The following is a 10,476-nucleotide window of genomic DNA, read 5'->3' as shown; positions in this document are numbered from 1 at the left end:
GATTTCCAATACTTTTTTTTAAAAAGAATGTCCCTTTTTGGAAATAAGTCTTGGCCCTTTTTTGTTTTGCGTGAAGTCGGGAAATCTTATTCTTGCAGACCGTCTACGGTTTTACTATATTTTACTTATCCTCAAAGGTTTAAAAAATATGTCGTATTTAGTGGCAGCCTATACTTGGTCTGCTTTCTTTGCGCCCCATAGTTTTCCAAGTTTTCTCAAGAGCGAAAATTTTTTAAAGCCAGTTGTTTTTAGAGAATTGCATCAGGTAATTGAAAAGGGATGTGGGGGTAAATCATTCAGGGATTTCATACTGTGATAAACCGATTATTGAATGGTAGAAAGTACTTTGAACTATCTTGTTGTCCACAAGCTTCACAGGAGCGTATGGTCGAGTACCCTCTGAATTCAGAGACGTTTGTGACACTTTACATTACATTTTTAAATTAACGTTTAGTGTAGGTAGCGTCAAAAAGGCAAGAACCCCTCTGGGGAACCTCTTTGAATCGAAATGCAAGGAAGTAAATAGAGAATCTTTGCCTACAAGGAAAACATCATTTCATCGGACCACAAAATTCTCTGCAATTATTTTTTCATGGTGACGTAATTGCTGCATTACATAATCTATCGAAATTTTTTACATTATAATTATTATGTTTACCTGCGAGCCTTACTTCCTTGTTGCTCTTCTTCGCAATTAAAACATCTACTGCAAGTAAGTATATGCCTTTTATTCAAAATGTAAAACCAATTTTACTGTGCCGTTTAAGTAAAAAAATACTTTTATACCTTTTTTAGATAGATTTATTTCTTAGTGTACCCTGGGTTATGCTGAATTAGACATCCCAAATTGATGCAGAAATATGTAATTAAGGATGACTCTGGCGAGAAAATCAATGGACAAACTTATCTTATCGAACCACAAAATACTTTGCAATTATTTTTCATGGCTACGTAATTGTTTGCAAGCATTAATATATGTTCTCCTCCTGTGAGCTTGACTTCCTTGTTGTTCTCCTCTGCAATTAAGTCGCCTTCTATTGCAAGAAAGTACGCACATTTTATTTATTTAATTTTAATTAATTTATTTAACGGAGCCCGAAATAAATTTTCGAAAGCCCCTAACAAGACATTTTATAACCTCACAATAAATCGAATAGCTAGCCAGCTGGTTTTTTGTAGCTGGTAAAGGTATGATGTATATAACAATTTGTTGACTTCGTAACAACTTTGTAAGTTTACTTTGTAGATTCAAGGCTTCTGGCAGTAGACACTTTTGAAACGATTTTTTAACATGCCACCAAGTCAAGGAAGAGAACACTAGTTTTAGGAGGAAAACTTTGACAAGACTTTATGATGTTTTGGTGTAAAATCTCGAGCCTTGAATTGAAATAATTCCTGGAAATGGTGCTAATTATATGCAGTTGGAATAAGAAAACCATGGCTTGATTTAATGAATAAAATGACAAAAGTTTTTCACATTTTCACTAAAAAAGTTGTCTTTCAAGTCTATAAGAGACTTGAAAAATGTTTGTGATTCTACCAACATGGTGAACATGACTTAGCATATATACTTATTACAACCCTTTCCAGATGGACACAAAAACGTGTAGTAATGTAGTTGTGATATCTGTTTTTGAATGATTTTGTTTCGGTAAAAATTTAAAGTATTTATAGTAATTATTGCATAACACCTAACAGGTATTTTCAAGTTTGTTTCAACATTTCTGAGCTAGAAATAGTTACCAAAAAATAAAAACAGTGTTTTTCGTGTTATTAGGCTAACAGGGCTAAATATTTTTTAACTGAATGTTGTACTAAATTAGTGTTCATTCTTTCGTTTTTGTAGGTTGTTGTGTTGTAAGGTTGTTTTTAATTAGCTATATAATGTTGTCATTTTTATTTTATTGTATTTATCTGTTGTTGTTTATGTTGTTGTTACTATGATCTAAAACAATACAAATAAAGCCTATTCACATATGTATTTTTGTGTTGTTGTTTTTTGCTTATTTTCATTTCAGGCCTCCTTTTTCATGTTATTAAATGTTTCTAATAGATTAAATATGAAAATTTTTAATTAGTAATATATACTGTTTTGCATTACCGAATTATAAGAATTATATGTCTTTTTTTACTAAATCAATTTTATAAAAATTTATAGCCTTAAAGAGCTATTATATTCACCCATAACTTGCTAAACAATTTTCTGCATGTGGAAGAAAGAAGAAGTTTTGCTGGCTAGCTAACTTTAGCCCTATTTTTTCTGAAAACATTATTTGGCTTTGATTTAAGAATTTTATGATTGTTTTTTCAAATAAAATGTAAGAAATCTTCCTTCGACACTGTATTGTGTGAAAAATCTTTCACAAGAAGTAAATATCTCTTGCTTATTATTAAAAGCTTCCTTATTATTATAATTATTATTAAAAGTAAATGTGCAAGGGCATATTTGAACGACTTAGAGAGGTCCTTGCCTCTAGCGTTACTCTACGATCCGTCACGTAAGTGTAGAAGATGATACACGATTTTACTTGCTAGAACAACAAAATGCAAAACGAAATTTAGGCAACAAATAATACACATACACCCAACGTGAAATAATATAACATAACACTTACTGAAAAAATTGGGGAAAAATGCGATTCTTTTCGGGTGTTAAACTGAAACAAAGAAGATAATTTCTCCAAAAACTTCTTCAAAAATTCTTTAAAATGCAATCCGATGTAAGCAGTTAATTATTGTTATTATACTCTTTATAAAACCCTATCCGACGTTTATTTACATTTTACAGTGGAACTCATGTAATTCGAACTCCTATAATTCAAATAATCATTTAAATCAAACGAATTTTCCGTCCCGCCGAATTTTACTTTAAAATCCTTATAAGAAAACTCCTATAATTCGAACTCTTGTAATTCGAAAAATTATGTAAATCGAACAGTTTTCTTAGTCCCGTGAGCAAATTTTGATCATGTAATTCAGGCTACATAAGCCGCCTATTCTCGTCTCTTATTTTCTTTGTGTTTTCTTGTTTATTTATTTTTTACTTTAGTTGGTGTAAATTAGTATTTACCACTTACTATGTAAAACCAACTTTAAATAAATGAAATAATAATAATAATACTTTAAAGGATCTGGAAAAGGGGTGCTTGAACGTAGATGTAGATGCAGCCAAGAAATACAATATTCCCACTAGCACACTGGCAACCTGGAAGAAAAATAAGGAAAAAATAGAAACGGAGGTTTAAAGCAGATAAATACGACAAATTAAATGACGCTCCGTTTAAGTGGTTTAAATCAATGCGCGGAAACAACATGCCAATCAATGGTCCAATCTTGTCAGGAAAAACACAAAGATTTGCGAAAGATTTTCAATATGAAGACTTCACGGCATCAAAATAAGTGGTTAAGAGGCCGGAAAGAGAGGTAAATTATATCCTATGTACCTTTACTGTATTCGATCACTCTCGCGAATGTATCCCGTCATGAAAAATAGCCAGAACAATGAGGAATTTCAATCTTTTTATAGATATGGAATCATTTTGAAAGAGGTATCTAGCGAATCACAGAAAGTCACCAAAGAGATGACAGCGCCATGGGAAGAAACAACCCTCCCAATTATTCTTGCCAGGTACGATTTGAAGGACATCTTCAACGCGTATAAATTTGGTCTGTTGTACCAAGCACTGCCCTCCAAGTCTTTACATTTTCGTGGTAAATGTTGCGCAGGTGGAAATAATAGCAAAGTTTTTTACCAATAGCGTTGGACGCAGCCATACCATTAGGCTGCGTCCAACGCTATTTGCAAAAAACTCCCGTTGTTTGTGATAGGAAAATCTGCAAAGCCGAGATGCGTCAAGAACGTGCACAACCTTCCCTGTCGATACCGATCTCAAAATAAATCATGAAAGGACGGAGTACTTTTTGAAGAGTGGGTACGAGAGCTCGACCGTCAATTCGATTCGCAAGGCAGAAAGATTGCTCTAGTTGTCGACAATTGTCCTGCTCAGCCGGAAGTCACAGGATTAAAGGCAATCAATTTGCAATCTTTACCACCCACCACAACTTCTTGTACACAGCCTAAGGAACAAAGGGTTATCAGGTCGAGATTGTTGATGTTGATGCTAGCTCTGATGATAAAAGGATGACTGTCCTGACGACGATCCAGTTTCACCACAGTCGCAATACGAGATTGAAGACGCAATAGAGACTCTGAAGAAACTGACGTTGTTTGAGACCGATCCAAAGTGTGATACTCTGCTGTCGCAAATGTCCGATAAGATCAACCATGGAAGATTGATTAATAGGAGACAGACCAAAATCATGGACTTTTATGAGAAAGATTGATAATTAAAAATTGGTAAAACTTGTTTTACATGAAAATAGCCACTTATTTCTCAAATACTACGCGTCGTTTTACTCCATAGGATGTTACAACATTGATAATTAATAGCGCCAAAATTCGGCCGGAAAAAGTCAAACTCCTATAATTCGAAACTCATGTAATTCGAACAAATTTTGAATCCCCTTGGAGATTCGAATTACATGAGTTCAACTGTATATGCTGGGGATCTGTTCTAAAACTACAGACGAATGCTTAGACGAGTACAGACGAATCACAGACGAGTACAGACAAGTTGCAGACGACTTACAGACAAGTTACAGATGAGTACAGACGATATCACACACTTTAAGGTCTAACCTCGTCCTTCGCGTTAATTTCTGATCGCATAAATTTCAAGTCCGTTAAGTAATTCACGAGCTATATTTTTGTAACAAGGTAATCGACGCCACTTGTAATTCAAGTTTGAAAGGAAGCGCATACCCTTTTTTCGTCTCTGTTTCTATAGGAAACGAAGCAAAAAGCCAAGTAAGAGTTTCTTCGCCTTTAGAGGCTCTTGACTAAAAAATGTCATAAAATTTAAAAAATACTAAATTTGTAAGCTACTATTCTCGTCCCCAGGGTTCCTTGGTCCCTAAACCGTTATAACAGAGCGCCGCTATCAAATTCATCAAAGATGCAAAATGTCCTGGGAACGAGGTTGGTAAGCTACACTTTTTTATAAGAACAGTAAAATTTGACTTCAGCCTGAGGTCTTCTTATTTTTTCATATTCTCAGAAGTTGTTCCTATTCTTTTGTGTTTAATTGTACAAGTTGATTAATTTTCGGTAAGATTAATTTTTGCAAAATTCGCGAATTTTATTCATATTCGTGAAAAATTGTTTGCGTGAAAATTTGTGAAAATGTTAATTGGCGAAAATAAGTCTTTTTACTAGATTACTAGAAATGACCTAGACCTAATGTGCATGCTTATAGGTGTGAACCAGGGTTTAGGGTGGGCGCTTATTGGAAGGGGTGGTAAAGCGAGAGGAGCGCTTATAAAAAATATGATTTTTGTGTTATTTTTAGTTAACTATAATGGTCGTAAAATTTAAAAACAGAACATGTTTTGAGTAAAAGCTCGTTTTTTTACTAATTTCCAATATATTCAAATAACTGCCCCTAGGCGCTTATTCCAGAGGGGCGCTTATTCGAGAGTGAGCATGTAAGGTATTCGCTAAAATTAATCTTTGCAAAAGGATTTTTGTTTTTTTCTTCCCTTGTTCCCTTGATAAAAATAATGGTCAGCCTCTGTGACAAAAAAGCCCAGTATAAAGGATTCCTTATCTCAATAAATAAGTTAAAATTTCAAAAAATACTAGTAGATTCTCTTTTTGGACCTCGCAAAATAAGGTTTCGCAAAAATTACTTTACTTAAGGTAGTAGGGGGTTATATTGCATTTTTTCAAATCAGTTTATAATGCCCCCCAACTCCCCATTTTACTAAAACGTTAAAGTAGGACCTATTCCTAGCCTCATGTTCTTATAAAATTGTTCTTATAAAAAAGTGTTTTGAAAATAACAATATGAATGTATTTTGAAAAAATTAAAATCAAAACAGAAACCGACAGTTCAGACATGAAATCAAATACCACAGGTGAGTAAACCACATATTTAAACACTGTGATAAAAATAAAGAGGTGGTAGCAAGTAGTTTATTTTCTTCTCGTACGCAGGTTGTATCAAACTTATCGAACTTTACAACGATGACACAACGCTTCCTGTTCCAAAAAAGTGTAGACACCAGGGAGATATTAGAAGTATGTTTAGGAGATAAATATGACAGAGATTTGGTCGTAACAAGATGACCATATAGAGTTAAGGACACAGTGACTTTACTACTGCACCAAAAGAACCTCAACATAAAACATCCATACGATTTGGATTCTGATAATATATCAGAAACCTTATAAAAAAACGATAAAATACGATTTTAAGGTGTACATAGCTTTGTTATGATACTTGCATATTATTCAATGGTTGTCACTTCAATACCCGCATACATTTTACGCAATTCAACGTTACTGTTAAAACCTAAAAAATAATTAAGGTACTACTGGTATACCCATGTCTACACTAGTCGTCTGTGATTCGTCTGTACTCGTCTGGGATTCGTCTATACTCGTCTGTAACTCGTCTGTAACTCGTCTGTAACTCGTCTGTACTCGTCTGTGATTCGTCTGTACTTGTCTGTACTCGTCTGTTACTCGTTTGTACTTGTCTACGCATTCGTCTGTAGTTTTAGAACAGATCTATGCTGGGTACATACTTACGAGCCATTTAGTGGGGTTGAGGGGCGGTGCGCCATGTCGCTAGGAGGCGCTGAAGTTCTCTCGAAGTAAAAATGATAGATCAATAACTTCGTGTACGACAGCTACTAACAATATAAAAGCCATTGATTTTTTTAGGAAAACTTCAAAAATTCAGAGATACAAGGATTGAAATGTTGATAGATTTTTGAAATGTAAGAAATGCTATCATTTATATCATTTATTTTTTTAGCTAATCACCGCTAAAGAACTGTTGATGATTGAAAAGGGGCGTATAACAAAAGCCTTTTTGGTCACTTTTCTGTGTACTTTTGCAAACAGTTTTCTGATTGCTAACTCATGAAGTGTTATCTGAGTGATGTGGTGTTTGTGTTATCTGAGTGTAATGTGGTGTTTGTGTTATCTGAGTGTTATGTGGCGTTTGTGTTATCTGAGTGTTATGTGGTGTTTGTGTTATCTGAGTGTTATGTGAGTGTTATGTGGCGTTTGTGTTATCTGAGAAAATATATGTAGGACAAGAAAGTAGTAACAGTAATTATTTAAGATTTGAGTTAAAGAGTGATTTCGAAAAAATCTTTCAATTAAAGCGGGAGTTATAATCCAACATTTTCATCTAGCAAATCGCAGATGAAATGTTGGAATCAGTAAATTTGTTCCGGAACATGATGTGCGAGTTGCTGTTTTCCAAGGCATTATGAAAGAAAATGGAAAACAAACAAACATTCAAAAATCTGAACGTTGCATAAAACTAAAATTTATGTTGAATCATATAGTCACAAGAAATTATTATTTCTTGTGACTATGTGATCCAACAGTTTGGATGAAAACCTTCGAACAAAAAATCCGATTTTATTCAACATTGAACTTTCATCCAACATCGGAAAATTATGGTGGACCAAAATATTAAGCTAGGCGCAAACCGATTCAGCATTTCATCCAACATGCCAAGTTTTACATGTTGGATGAATGTTGGATCGGTTTGCGCAAGTACAAATAAAATAAAAAAAATAAAAAAAAAATGTGTTGGATGAACAAAAATCGTGTTGGATGAAGTTTGATCACGATCAAACTTTTCATCTAACATTTACTGCTCATCCAACATGATTATACTTGTTGGATTCATTTGCGCCCTTTTTTATTCTACATCCAACATTCGAATATTTTTACGTAATTAATTAGTTTTCGAAGGTCTTTTCGAATTTGAATTATCACAAATTCATCTTTCATTTTCAAAACATTCACAGCAGACTCTGAAAAACGAACATTTTTGGCATTTGAAAAACAAAATGAGCAACGAAGACGATGTTTAAAGCCACATCTATCTTCTACCATAGTTATACACACCTAGCCACATCTATCTTCTACCATTAGTTACGCACCTAGACCATACCTCCTTTTAATCCAATCACGTATTTTGTCTTTGTGAGGCTTTTCGTCATCAGAGTTGACTAGCTATGAGAGCAATATCGGTAGCATCATGACAGTGGCTAAATATCGATAGCATCATAACAGTGACGATCTTTGTTTGCATGAGAATAGACGAATGAATGGACATTTATATAAAGATGTATCTTGTTGGATGACATGCCCAAACAGTGAATAAGTTCATCCAACATTCGTCCAACATTTATTTAACATTTTTATCCAAAATGTTGGATGAAATGTTGGATCGGTTTTCGCCTAGCTTTAGATTCGTTTGATCCCAGTTTAAGGTAATAAAGGAAACCAGTATGAATCGCCATAATAATTAAGAAAGCCTTATGTTATTTCAATTCAGCAGAATGGAGTTAGTGGTGATAATACGATAGGTAACAATTTCGTCGCAATCACTTTTTCGTGATAGAACTACAAATTGAATATTCTGAGAAATAACAAAAACAACAGATGTGTCAAATTCGTTTACAACTGTGAATTACAATTAACAAAATTTGCTGAAATCTCGAGCGTGCACGATAAATACGGCTACGAAAGAAGAAAACTATGTGTATTGTTGCTAAGATATGATGGGGAGTCATTAAACATATGATACAAATATTACGACATTGATTCTATGATGGCTGCTTCAAATAAACATCAGTGCACTGATTAAAGTCTTCCAAGACACATTACAATGAATAAATTACACCAATCAAGATTTAATACGCTTTTTATGAAGTATCAGATAAACTTGTGAAATTCTTCCATCAAAACTATGTATTTTAATTGCTCCTAAAAACTAAAAAGTATAATTAACGTACAAGTACTGAGCTAAAAGCGCATCTGCATCCCCTCCCCCATCTCATTACTGACCCTAAATGCTTCTACTTGATTTCAATATTACTAAAAACTGCCTTTTTATCTACTGAAGAAGGTTCTATTTTGGTTTTGATCCAGAATAGCTTTAAATAACACAGGCTTAAGCTGTCTAACTAAAAAAGCCATCCAGAATTTTTATTTTGCGGAATAAATTTTAATTAAAAGTTAAAATTTTCAAAATCAACTTCAAGTGAAATTACACGCACTGTAAAAGTATCACATGTACACGAGACTGTTTCGCGCAGAATATTTCCCATTGGCATATGTCAATAAACTTTCAACCTTCACCCAGGTTTGCGATATATAGTCAAGGGTGTTACCAAACTACATTTAACATTAGAAACACTCAGCTAACTACTGAAAATTTCGTTACATCCAACTGTCTATGTGATTACTTCAACATTTTAGTTAGGTAGCTTACCACGTTCTTCTTTTGACCCTCTACATCACGTGATTTCTGCACTCTGTGCTATTTCCCTACAGAATTAATATTGCGAAAGTTAATCCCTTCTTTTAGTACGATTTTTTACTCAGAATTTCCTCCTCGTTTCTTATTAGTAGTGTTATAAATAAGCGTCCTGAGAAGAGGATGTTTTCATTTTGACTAAGCATGTCATGCAAGCACAGTACCTCCTCAGCTAGCCAACGCCATAAGAAGGCAGTCCTATTTTTTATGCTAGCAGAGTTGATCGGGGATCACGACCCTATGCATTGGTTAAAAACGGTCTGTAAAAGTCGGTAAACTTTCTTATTCTGTTGGAAATAAAAATGGCTGTCGACTCCATATGAATTCTTGTATATCTGATAACCATTAAGGGTATATTTTGTATGAAAGAGGTACCTACAGTTCCACTCTCCGGATATATTAAAATTATAAAATGCTTACGATATCGTTATTTGATGATATGTGGTACCACATCAAAAAAACTATTTTTTTACGTTATCAAATGAATCATGTTTTTAATACCGGAATTTAATAGTGATCAAGGAAGCTATTAGACATTAAATTTATTTCATCCAAACTTTCTTTCCAACTTGCAGGCGTATCTATCTATTTATCAGTAAGTATCCCTCCCTCCCTCCCTCCCTCCCTCCCTCCCTCCCTCCCTCCCTCCCTCCCTCCCTCCCTCCCTTCCTCCCTCCTCTCTAAATTTGGATTGAAGTTCAGCGTACACATTTTGATTTGTGAATTACTCCTTGTCATTTCATAAACAGTGCATGGTTACATCAGTAATTTAAAACATCTAAAAAAATTGTTCTCCTCCTTTGATACTCACTTCCTTGTTGCTCTATTCCAAAATAATAGCCTCTTATGCCGTAAGGAAATTCTATATCTTTATGGAAGATAAAAAAATACGTACTTCTGAGAAGTTTCAATATTTTCTAGGGTATAACTCGTTCCCTCTAAAAAAAGAAGTGTAGCGAGCCGTGTTGGAAAGCAAATATTTGTGTACTTCCTACGCTGTCATCTATTTTGCAATTTTTTAAACAACAGTAATTATCTAAAAATAGAATGAATTAAAATATTCCCT

This window comes from Hydractinia symbiolongicarpus, chromosome 13 (genome assembly GCF_029227915.1).
Source record: "Hydractinia symbiolongicarpus strain clone_291-10 chromosome 13, HSymV2.1, whole genome shotgun sequence".
NCBI classification, from domain to species: domain Eukaryota; kingdom Metazoa; phylum Cnidaria; class Hydrozoa; order Anthoathecata; family Hydractiniidae; genus Hydractinia; species Hydractinia symbiolongicarpus.
This window is presented reverse-complemented; position numbering follows the sequence as displayed.